This window comes from Trichosurus vulpecula, chromosome 2 (assembly GCF_011100635.1).
Source record: "Trichosurus vulpecula isolate mTriVul1 chromosome 2, mTriVul1.pri, whole genome shotgun sequence".
NCBI classification, from domain to species: domain Eukaryota; kingdom Metazoa; phylum Chordata; class Mammalia; order Diprotodontia; family Phalangeridae; genus Trichosurus; species Trichosurus vulpecula.
Window position 1 is genome coordinate 94,423,466 of NC_050574.1, and position 13,011 is coordinate 94,436,476.

Here is a 13,011-nt window from a genome sequence, read left to right on the forward strand (position 1 = left end):
TCTCCAGGGATTGACAATTCAAAAGAAAGAGTGGCCCTCCTAGTAAAGTTTCCTTGGGATCCCAGAACCAACAGAGCAACATGGACTCACGTCCTTCTCTATATATATGTCAGCCCAGGGTGGAGAAGTCAGGACTCACATTTCCAGACTTTCTGTTGGGGCTGCTCCAGGAAAGTTACAGAAGAGGTTTGACACCTGGAGAGCCTAGTGAGCTGAACCTCTCTGCCTCAGCAGGAAGCATGTGAATGGAATTCCAAAAGCTGACATTTTCAGTCTGTTTTAACAGATGTGCTGTGTTTTATTCCCCTTTTATCTGTTACTTTTCCCTCCCCCTAAAGTGGGCTGGAGCCACCCTGTCAGTCTGTTGATGCCTTGTCAGCCCCTGATTGATACTTTCTACCCCATTTACACCTTATGATGAGTGGCTCAAGGGCAAGGGGTTTTCCTGAGACAACCATGAAGATGGAATATATGCCTTAAAACCCTCGCCCCCACCCCCATTTACCGTAAATAACCACTGACATCATCGAAGAGTCTTGAGGGATATTAACACATTAACAGTCATAAATTGAGTTGGCCCAGTGGTCATACTAGATAAAATTTTAGAAGAATTCTGTATATTGCTGGGAGAGGAGCAAGAATAAACCTAGACACCTTCCTACCCCACTGGCTATCGCACTGAAAAGGTTGAAGGGAAGGGTTTACATTAGTCATCACTTAACATGGCACTTACCCATAACTACCAATGACAAACAGCTCTGGTCATTTCTGGCTTCTTCCCAATAGATACTTTGATGATGATCGGTGAACTCATCAATATGGAGGTACTCTCTCCATTGGTGCAAATGTCTCCTCATCCTGCATGAATTTTGTCTCTGTCCTTGCACATATCCTCTATACCAGACCTACCTAATGTGCTGGGACTTTGATTTTAATATTTAATTGCTGATGCAATACTTGGGCTATCGATTCCTCACTTTGGTTGCAAGACCAATCCACCTCCTTTTCCAGTCATATATGTCTTTGGAGATATGTTTTAAAATATTTCTTGTGTTCATGTCATTATTGGTAATATTTTGCAAATGGCTTACACCCACCGTGATGTCTTCATTGTCCTCTAGGCTGCCTGAAATTTTGTTCCCTCTGAGATTATGTTTCATGATTCATAACCATATAAGCATCCTTAGTAAATGACTTCCTAGAAATTTTTTTCTTCCTATTTAGTTTCAGGCACAGATTATCATCCAACGTCAATGCCTTGTCTATAATATAATAAGTATATGGATGGATTAACTCAATTGGCTTCTCTGTGCATTAATGTATTTTTATCCAAATGGATTGCTAGATTTGTCTCTTTTTAGTGGCTTTGGGTTTTATTGAAGGGGCCATATGGTGTCATGAGGTTTAATGGAATTAAAAGTGCCATTTGCAAAAAACTGCAGCCGAAGAATTTTATTATGTAAAGGGGACACCTCTTCTGTTTGGACTTTGCACAGGACATCCTCTATGATAGTGGTAAACATCTTTAGTGAGCATTTTTTTTATGCCTTATGCCTATTGATAATTGGAGGAGCAGGGCACTGAACAAAGTTGTATCTGTGACTGCATTTATCAAGGGATCTTTAATATTTACCTGTGAGACACTTCGTTGGAGGAGAGTCTTTTAAAAAATAAATTCCTATTGATACCATTGTTTCTATTTCACCCCATTTTCCAATATATATCTCCCAGAGAGTCAACCTTTACAATAAAGATGAAAAGAAATTTTTAAAAGAAGTTCGGTAAAACTAAACAGCATATCGAAAAAGTCTGACATTATATGCAGTCACCCACACCCCTACCTCCCAACCCACCTCTGCAAAGAAGTGGTGGGGTAGAGGTGTCTTCTCATATTTCTTATTTAGGTCCAGGCTTGGTCATTATTATTTTGCAGCATTCAGTTTCTTTGCTCTTCTTCTCATTTATATTGTTGTAATCAAAGTGTATGTTGTTTTCTTGGATCTGCTTACTTAATTTTATATCAGTTCATATAAATCTTCCCATGCATCTCAATGCCAATCATATGCATCATTTTTAATGCAGAGTAATAATATTCTATTATATTCTCATAACACATCTTATTTATCCATTTTCCAACTAATGGGTATCTTGAGGAAGGTCTTGAAGGCTGCATTTTGTTACGAAATCAACTTTTTAACCAACAAAAATATCAACGGAAAAGATTTTGCATTCCCTATAATTCCATCAGCAGCATGACTACAAAAATGTGGTTTTCCTTAAAAGTAACATATCAAACAGTCAGTCAGCCAACTAGTATTCTTTAAGCAATCACCATGTGCTAGGCACTTCGGTCAGTACTGGAGACACAAAGAAAGGCAAAAAATAATTCTTTTTGTCAAGGCGAATTTTGTTTTGCCTACTAAAAAGTTTAATTCCCTGAATTTGTGACAAACAACAACAATGACTCGGCAATGATGTTCATGGCCATCCCCATCATAGGCAGTCCTATTAGAGCCACCACCATTATGCTCCTCCCAATTGTAGCCATCCAAATTATGGACAGGATCATCATTGTCACTCAGATTACAGTCTTCTTCATCGATAATGTTAATCATGATAGACAACCATCACTGCTTAGCATTACTTCATCAGAACTCAAAATTTTCAATGTCTTAAGGTCACCACACAGGTGTTTTGCGGAGAGAGAAAAACCTTTCCAGAGGTATATAAAATACATTTTTGATACAAAAGGCTCTTGAGGGTCTCCTCAGTGGGATTATTTTTGGACTCATCACATTCAGGCTCATCACAACTACCATGTCATTCTTCATCATGGGATTCTCTAGCAGATGTCTCTTCATTGTTAAGAGTTAAGAAAAACTGCACTGGATTCTGCCTTCCAAAGGTAGTTTTCTTCCTTTGGGCTTGGATATATCAGTGTACCAACTGCTGTGTGAATACATTTTATAATTTTTTTCATTGTGTAGAGTTTTATCAGTGTTTGGTATATCTTTCACAAAGACCCCTATCCGAGTACAGAACCCAATAGCCTCAGCATCAGATGGTGATCGCCCCAATCCAGTAAATTCCACTGAATAACTCTGGTGTCTTGCTACATCTAAAGTCCAGCTCTGAAATTGTGCTCTATTGCATTCAAACTTGTGATATGGATGTCAAAATAGTGTCTTTCTTGAAAATAACGGATTAAATTTGGAAGTTGGTGCACTGATAACAACTGTACATAATAATATAATGGGAGAGACAATTACAAATGATTATTAGAAATAAGATATGTAGAGCATAAATTGGAAATAATCAACAGATGGAAAGTACTAGCATTAAGGGGGATTGGGAAAGCTTCTTGTAGAAGGTAATATTTTAATTGAGACTTGAAGGAAGCCAGGAGGTGGTGATGAGGAGGGATAGAGTTTCAGGTATGTGAGAGAGGTTGGGAAAATGCCAGGAATCTGTCTATTCTCTTATCATATTTTCATTAATATGAGTTATGTACACGTTGACCCTTCTTGTATAGGTTTTATAGATATGAGGCAGCAAACATTTTCATCAGTAGTTTCTGGTGTATGCCCACTTATATGTTTTTGTGTAATGATTCAATCAATTATCTTTTCATTCTTTAAAAATCTCCCCTCTTCTTAAGAGTCAGCATGGTAGAGAGGAAAGACTATTTTTAGAGTCAGAAATCCTAGGTTCGGATCCCAGCTCTGTCACTGACTACCTAGGTGACCTCAGGCAAGACACTTTACCTCTGGGGGTCTGAGTCTGAAAAACAAAAGGGTTAGACTAGGGGGACTTCTAAGGCCCTTCCAGATCTAAATCTATAATCGTGAAGATTGATCCCTAGGTGACTTGTGAATTGTATCATCTTCAGCATGTGTTTCTTCTTTCTGTATCTCATCAGGTCTAGCTGCTCTTTCTGACTTCATTTTCTTGAATCTCATTTCCACATATAGCACATCTATAGCAAATCAGCTACTGAGGTGTTTGAGTTCAAATGTTATGTTTCCACTCTCATTAATAATGGTAATTATTGGTTATCTGGAGAAATGCTGACAGAGCTATTCCATTTCACATTTATTTGTTCATCCCCTTCCAAATGCTTTGGGGTGATCTGGCTTAGTTCAGTCTCATCCCAAGCATTCCTTAGCTTTATTTTTCCTTCCACTCCTTTTCATTATTTTGTGAGCTAATACTGCTCATAAGTTTCCATGCTCCTCCTCACTAATGTTTTGGAAGCTGGTATTCTGACCTAGTGTTACCCTTGGCTGTCACTTCTCTCCTTTTTGGCAATGAGTTTTCTGGCTGAGATGATTCCTGGGTTCCTTTGGTCTTTTTCGTTATGGGGATCAGTTTAAATTTTTTTAATTTCACTAAGAAATACTTTTACTTTTATCCTTTCTTTTTGTTTAGATTTAACTATTTAAATATTTTGTGAGCTCTTGCAATTACAGGCTATGTCATCTTTTCATGCTTCTCTTTTTTATGATTTCTAATTTAAATTTTGACTTGAACTCTGACTAGTTGATGGTTTGACTACACACAAATAGCTAATTCTGAAATCACTCCCACACTGATCTGTTACAGCATAATCAATTTCATTGTTGGTGATGTCGTTTGATGCTCCCCATGTCTACCATTATGATATAAAGGCATCAGACTTCTGAGTCATTTACCAGTCTTTGGTTTTTTTCATTCTTTAATTCTGAATCATTTTTTTGTGCTATACATTTCACTTTCCTCCTTGAGGTCTATTTTTCAATAAAGTTATTGAATATTAACATGTATATTGATTTGGTTTGGAGGGTTTTATGAAGTTTAGAGAATTTCCTTACTTCACCATATGCAAGAGATACTGAGAAACAAATCCTAAATCATCATGATGATATTTGAGACCACATGCTGGAAGAGGAAATAGCATATTGTTGTATTTTGTTGCCTGGGGGCAAATCCCCATTAGCCCCATCCTAGTTCTGACTCTACTCTACAAGATGACACACTCGGTTGCCATATTGTATATGAAGCCTTCCTGTCTTGGTATAAGCTGGCATAGCCTTAAAGGATCTAGAGTCACCTCCATGTCACTGTGAGATGTTAGAGTAAGATTACCTAGGACAAGGTGAGTTAAAGGGGTTGATGCCTTGCTCAAGGGCCAGGGAAGCAAATTAGGTCAGACAAGGGAGAGAGAGCTGTGCTTACTTTTACAATAACCTGTATTTTAAATATTTATGCAAATTTAAGAGGGATACATGGATGCTAAAATATTCAAAATCAGGCCCGGTGTCAAAGCAGGAATTTTGCAAGACATACTTTGAAGTTTCCATTTAGAAAGACTGTGTAAGATCCATCTGCCACTACTGCTGGGTGGCAGTCGCCTTTCTTTGTATCCTGGGAGATGTCATGGAAACATGGGAGCTAACTCCACACCCTCTTTTCCCTCTTTATTCTCCATCTAGTAAAACTCCAGGATTCCAATTTAATACCTAATTTCCCCACTCCAGGAGAGTTGGTTGGGATTTCTATTGAATATGTGAGACTCAAACTCTTTTATAGCAGAACCATAAAATACTGAGAAATTTCTCTTCTTGTAAAGTTTGGGACCAAAATCGCATGAAGATGAACAAAGAACTACTCTTTCAAGTGTCCTTTGGGGAGAGAAAAAATATTTGGCTCACTGAAGTCCCATTGAGAGAGATTTGTTTTGAATTCTGGTGCTAGTTCTGGGGGGAGATTTTTTTTTCTTTTTAAGGGTATCAACAGAAGCTGTGAAAAGGTACAGATCAGAGAATATAACATTCCCCAAGGGACTTCTCAGCAGTTCACACTTCATGTGCCAGACTCCCTTGTTTCAGGATAAGTATTTGACATGCTTTGTTACCTGATTAAACCTGCATTTGTTTAGTTCTGGCTTATTACTGTCTGAGGCACTGTGTTGTGAAATGAAAATTACTGCCATTTGCCTGCCAAATGCAATGATTCAGAGAATTATGAATTAGGATTCTTTAATTACAGAGATCTGCACCTGATAGGTTAATTTCAAAACAAAGTTAACCACATGGGCTCCATTTATCATCAAACTGATTCTATTGAATTACATTTTGCTTAATAGAACTTATTGCTTCCCTATTAATAAACAGCACTGGTAACAGGAAAACAATGAACAATCAACAGTGTCCTTTGTTAAAAGGTAGTCACTGATTCACCTGTGCCCCAAAATGAAGGAAAGAATTACATTTTCCCAAGACATCCTTCAAATATCCATTACATTTGGAGGTCATTTCTTGAGCAATGCTCTTACATACTTTGTATTATTATTATTATTTATTATTATTCTGCATGACTTTTATATTAAATTGTAGTTGACAATATTTTGCTCCAGGGGACTGGAAAGGCTGTCCTGAATTTGGAGTTGAAGCAAATGAGTCTAAATCCTTGCTCCGATACTGACTACTTGTATTATGTGGAGGAGGTCAAAGTCTTTAAGTCTGTTTCCTGATCTCTAAAGCAAGAACCTTGAACTGCATAGCTCTTTTAGGGTCCCCTCTACTCATAAGTCTCTGATTATATGGACCACATAACAATGTCTGATCACCACCATAAGCAACAGCTTGGAGTTCAGGAAGTGATTTATGGGAAAATGTATGTTATAGAAGGACGTGTATTGCTTACTGGCTGATGCTATTTTGAGTACATAGTTACCTTACTCTAATCCTCTTATTAAACCTCTGTTTGTGTTTTTTTTCTGTCCTAATTTTCATGTAGATGGTGATTGACTTGGTAGAGACTGTTTCTATCTCTGCGTCATGTTAGGTCAATACTATAAGAGCTTAATCCACCTTAACAATCACGACGAGTCATATTTATCATCTTTATCTAGTGCTCAGCAGTCTGGCACAGAGACTGCCTTGATAGCAGAGATAAACATGTTGAGGCATCTTCTCAAGACTTGAATTCTAAGCTATTGTTTAACTGATATTTCAATTAGAGGTCAGTCCCAAATTATTAACGGCATTTGACAAAATATGCCCTCACCTTTAAAAGTGCAAGCATAGGAAGACCATAGAAAAGAAGAAGAAGAAGAAAGGCTCAAGTGCTAACATTTTTGCACAAGTCTTTGCCTTCATAGGTAGTATGTCTTATGAGGAATAGGAAGATAACAGAAGAACAGAATAAGTCACATTTAATAACATAAGAAAAAAAGTGAAACCATCTTAGTGTTCCAATCAGTGGGTCCAGTTTGGATGGTTTAGATAACATGTATATGGAACCACTGACTTGACAATTCCTTTTTGTTCCTTTCCTTTTGAGGAGATGTATTTATGGTCTAGTTATAGTTTCAACTGCACAGGTTTGATCATTAACAAAATCCCCATACCCAAACTGACTCATTTTCAAACAAATGAAAAATAATTTTATTTAAAGAAATAAATGAAGCTACCTTTCAATTTAATACAGATTTTAATAGATTTAAAACTAGAGAAGATCCCACGGTTCTTCAAATCCAACTCCCTCGTTTTACCGTTGAGGAAACTGAAGCCCAGAGAGATCACGTGACTGACCCAAGGCTTCATAGATAGTAAATGGCAAAGCACCCAGATCCTTTGACTCCGAATTCAGATCTGTGTCCATTTTACTTAACCATTTTGCTCTTTATTCTTAATGTCAAATTCAATTCTTTTTTGCACATTAGGTTAGTGTGAGAACAGATGCAAGATAAATTAATATCTAACCTCTCTGATCCTTTATAGAATTACACTAAATTTAACATAACCACTCAGCCAACTTCCCAAATAACTATTTTCTTGAGTAAGTTTAAGGAGCAGAGAATATAGATGTTTATTCAGGGAACTGGGTTAGGGGAGACAGGGAGTACTCAAGTTAGTCATTATTGTAGATATTTATTGAAATGAACTCTATCCAAATGAATATTCGTTCAAGTGAACCAATTTGTCTAATTACTAAAGAGCCATTAGTAACACTTTTTATTAGTTGATTATAAAAATGGGCATATTGTCCTATGTTTCCACAGCCTGTCCCTTTGTGATACAGTTAAAAGATTTTTAGGAGGAGGTCATGGACAGTGATTTGAACCTAAGTGACACTGTTGGGAACCATAAGTCTGAAATGCTTGGTGACCAAGCTCTCAGTGTTTGATGGGAAATGAATTAGTGGATCTTGTCCAGTTTCTATTGGCAAGGTATCCCTACAACCAAAATCACCAACAAGCACGTCCTTGGCAGCTTTGGTGGAAGTCTCAAAAGAAAGAACAAAGCTTGAAAAGGTCCGTGACCCTGAACAAACTACCCTCTTTCTGTTCAGAATCAGTTCCTTCAGGATAGGGCAGGAAAGTTGGCCCTCACTTCTGCCTTGCTTACATCCATTTGTAGGTTTAAAAAAGGGGGATCATTGTTTTCCGGGGCTGCCCATCTGGCACCTCAAATAAGCTCCACTTTTATTGAAGGACATTGAGAGAAGAAAATATCTCCCTTCCTCCTCCACCCCAACCTAATTTGGGGATTAGTCTGGGCAGCAGACTAAATCAAACAGGTCAGTTAAGGGCCCCAGGTCTCTCACAGTCCTGGACTGGGTAATAGTCAAGTCAATAAGCATTTGTTTGAGCACCTACTATGTGTTACTCACTGTGTTAAACTCTGATAACACGAAAAAGGACAAAAGCAGTCCTTCATCCAAGAGTTCACAGTCCAGTTGAGGAGACAACATACAATTAACTATGTACAATGAAATATGTACAGGATAAGTTGGAAGCACATGATACCATGGATTGCTTTAGGCCAAATAAGTCTCAAAATTAATTTTAAATTAGCTGAACTACAGGGAGCAAAACAAGCAAATAAATAATGTAAGTTACTCATAAGTCACAAACCCACGAGGGATCACGAAATTACCAAAATTCAGTGTCTATCTAGTCCAACCATATATGAAAGAGATCATTATACAGACCTGACAAGGGATCATCCAGTCATTGCTTGAAGACCTACAAGGAAGAGGGGCCTACTACCTCTTGAGCCAACCTTTGCACAGTTCCAACTGTTGTAAAGTTGGAGTGTTTTTGAAGCTAGTATTAGCAGGAAAAGAGAGAGAAGTTTGAGACTACTGAGGTTTCAAAGTTAGGTTGTACAGGACATGATTCTCTAAATTGAATCTTAAGGTCTTAAACAGAGATTCAAAGAGGAGCAGAGATTCTCTGTACATTGCTATTTATTATTAAAAGAATGGGAAGAGAATCCTTCAGTTTCTCTTAGGGTTTTTAAACAATAGATTATTTACATTCATAAAAGAATTCTATCTGATTTGCCCACTCAGCTTATTCTTCTCTTTTTCAGATAGAAGCCATAACACAATACAGTGCTGGGGAAAATCCAAGACCCCAAATTTTTCACACAATCCAAATATTAAAGATCACACAAGTGAACCGAATGGGCTTTTCATAGCTATACTGAAATCTCACCAGAATTCTGTCTTTTAGTGATACGGCATGGAATTCCTTCACAGGCGAAGCAACCTCATTACCAAGATCTTTTTGGTACCTGAATAACTTAAACCTCTATGAATTCTCTCTAAAAGAAACCCTTCTCAAATCAAATTGCACTCAAAAGGGAATAGTGTTTAAAATCATTTTCTGATACTCAGAAAATACTATAAAAATTAATAGCCTAGTCCATGCTAAATACCATAGCACCAAGAATCTGGTGTCACCTTGGCTAGTCTAGACAATGCCTTGAGGCCCGTAAGGTAAGATACTTCCAAGTATTAAATTATTCTAACTTCAAGGCCACAGAGGTCTCCAAAGAACAGAAATTAAATATTACCTCCTCCAGTGAGAACAATGTGTCTTAAAAGCATACAGTTAATGGTGAAATATCATATACATTCTAGTAAATACTATATTTGTCCTAATAGACGCCAATTTTGAATATGCCACTCTGCTAAAATGAAATCTCTTTGAAAGGAAAGATATGTGTATTTTGTGTATGTGTGCATGTGTATATCTGTATATATGTATCTATAAGTTTGTGTATATAACCATGTATACATGTATATATATATATGCATAGAGTGAAAAAACTACACAAATTATAAAAATACATTTCCTACACAAGTTTGTTTTGCATTTCTTAAGGGTATCTTACTCATTTTTTTTATCATTCTTAGCTTAACTAACTTTTTTCCCTTTCCAGTCTTCCCTTATACAATAAATATGCATGCTTGTGGGCCACATTCAGGCTTTACTCAAGTTAAAAGGGGAAAAAACACAGCCTTCATTAAAACCAATGAATTTGGCTATGACTAGTTAGTGGTAATTGTCTCTTCATGCTTTTGTTATCATTCCCATTTTATAGAAAGGTATTAAAGGGTCAACATCTTAAGTATTTCCGATTCTTTAGCTCCAGACATTTCCTTAGAATAGTTTTGACCTGTCACTAACAGTGATCCCCAAAATGGACCCATGGAAAGTGGTGACCATTCCATCAAATATGTCCCATTACCCTAACTTAATTTCATTTGTATATTTCTTTTTGTTTTTGGTCAGAGGAATATTCCTTGGCTATGTCTGTACAATAAAAACTCCTGGATTTGAAAAAAAAGGTTTACCTAGTGTTCTCATTCATTTTGCAACTCAATGAAGCTAATTTCATGGATTATTAGAATGAACGAATGCATATTTATCATTCAATTCTGCTGGAAAGAAAAAAAGATTTGATTGACACATGATCAATTGTGATTTCACGTACAGGAGATCTGGAAAGAATGTCTTTGCATTAGTTTTTTCTTACTTCAAAAAAAACTTCAAAACATGATTTCATAATCCATTACTTTTCTTTGGTTTAAATTTGTACTAAATGTAAGCCCTCTGAGAGCAATATGACTCCTGTATATTCTACATCTTGGTTTATTGCTAAGAATCAGTGAAGTGTTCTTCCTTGGATTCAATATCATTTAATATAAGAATAAATTTAGATTATGTTAAAAAATAACACTGCCTCATACTGTAATTTACATAAAAGATAATATATATACTTATCCTAACATTATAAAGCTATAATTTCAGCCAGGGTCCTAGAGACATATTAAGCCTCAAGAGTGAAACTCAAGGAGTTGGTTTGTATCATCAAAACCCCTTGACACATATAGGCTTTTATTTTTGCACAGTGTGGGAGGATACCATGCTTTTATGATTACTGAACCCTATATTTTAACAAATGGTTATTTTTTTCAAATGACAGGACCAGATAGTTACAAAGCCAGAGGCATAAAGAAGGTAGAAAATTTCCCTTCCCATGCAATTATCGCTTATATTTTCTCCCTCATGGGGTTGCTCCTTAGGAACTTTGTCAGGTCTACTATTCTGAAAATAAGTTGGAGTCAAAGATTTCTAGCTGGTCAACTAAAGCCCTATCTCAATTTCTATTCATCTGTTTCTGTTATCTTAGAGGAAAATAGGATCCAGATAGGCTCTCTAGCTAGAAGAGACCTCAAAGGTCATCTCATCCATCCCCCTCAGGAAGCTGAGAGCCAGAGAGATAAACAGAATTGCATAGGGGTGTGTTTTTATTTAGGTCACACTTAGTCCCTTTTCCTAAAGCCTTTGATTGAGTTTCCCATTTTGTGGTATAGGCTCTTCAGCTGTGGGAGGTGAGAACTGAATGGAACATAAGGTCATATTAGGTGGCACTTAACACTTCTCCATTTTTTATACCATTTTCCCTCTCTTCTTCTATTCTCCCATGCCCCTTTCCCCCCTTTGTCTCTCTTCCCTTCTCCCATCCCATCACTTTAAGACACTCATCCTTTTGTTGTCTTTCAGGGCAAAAGAAGTTGCTGACCCCTGCTCTTTTGATCTGTCTGCATGTAGACACACAGAGAATTAGTTATATACTACACATCTAGGGGATAAAGTAAGTAGAGCACTAGACTGGAAGTCTGGAAGAACTGTCTGAATTCTGCTTCAGACTCCATGTGACTGTCACATAATCTGCCAGTTTCTTCTTCTTTAAAATGGGGATGATATAGCACTATCCCCTAGGACTGATGTAAATGATCAAATGAGATGGTGTATATAAAGAGCTTTGCAAATCTTAAAGCCCTGTACAAATTTTAGCTATTCATTTTTTACAGTCTTTCATTTCACTCAAAAAGTAATTTCTGAGCATCTGTAATGTACAAGACTCTACAGAAGTAGAAGATACAAAGATGAACAGGATGTGATTCTTGCCCTCAAGTAGCTTACAATCCATAAGAAAAGATAAAGAATAAATCGCATTATTGTTAATACAAGTCGAGAGTAATGTTCCATGAAAAGTACAAAGTGTTGCAGGTTTCAAGGGAGAGAAAAATTCCAACTGGTAAAATTAGAGAAGGCATGATGTGGTAGGGGGCTGTATTTGAGCTAGGCTTTATGCCAATTAATGCAATTTTGAAAGACAAGGGTGAGTTAGAACACTCCAGGCAGAAGAACTGGCATGAACAAAAGAAAACTCTCTTTTGCATCCATCCCCTTCTCTCCAAGTGCAGCATTGACACCCAAATTCAGACCTTCATCACCTTTTCCCTGGACTATTTTAATAGCCTCCGAATCAGCCTCTCTGCCTCCTCTCTTCCCTTCTCCAAACCATCCAAACCGATATTCCAGCAGTGCAAGTCTGACTATGTCACTTGCCTACTCCAGAAGCACCAGTGATTCCCTCTCCCCTCTAGAACAAAATGTGCTAGCTCCAGACTATCTATCTAGACTTATTCTACATTACTCTTTTCATGCACTCTCTGTTCCAATAAACTGCTTGGCTTTCATTTTCCCCGGCACAACATTCCATTTTTATTCCTGGGTACAAGTGGTTCCTTATGCCTAGAATGCACTCCCTCCTCCGCACATCATAAAATACGTAGCCTTCCCTCAAAGCTCAACTTACATACTACCGAGGCAAAGGCAAAACCCTTCACTACCACTGCCTCCCCAGATTACTTTACATGCATTTT

At 37.3% G+C, this 13,011-nt stretch overlaps 1 pseudogene; it reads right to left on the reverse strand.

The window, feature by feature from the left end:
* Nucleotides 1–2,351: 2,351 nt before the first annotated feature.
* LOC118836683 lies at nt 2,352–7,644 on the reverse strand (annotated as a pseudogene).
* Between the last annotated feature and the right edge of the window lie 5,367 nt (nt 7,645–13,011).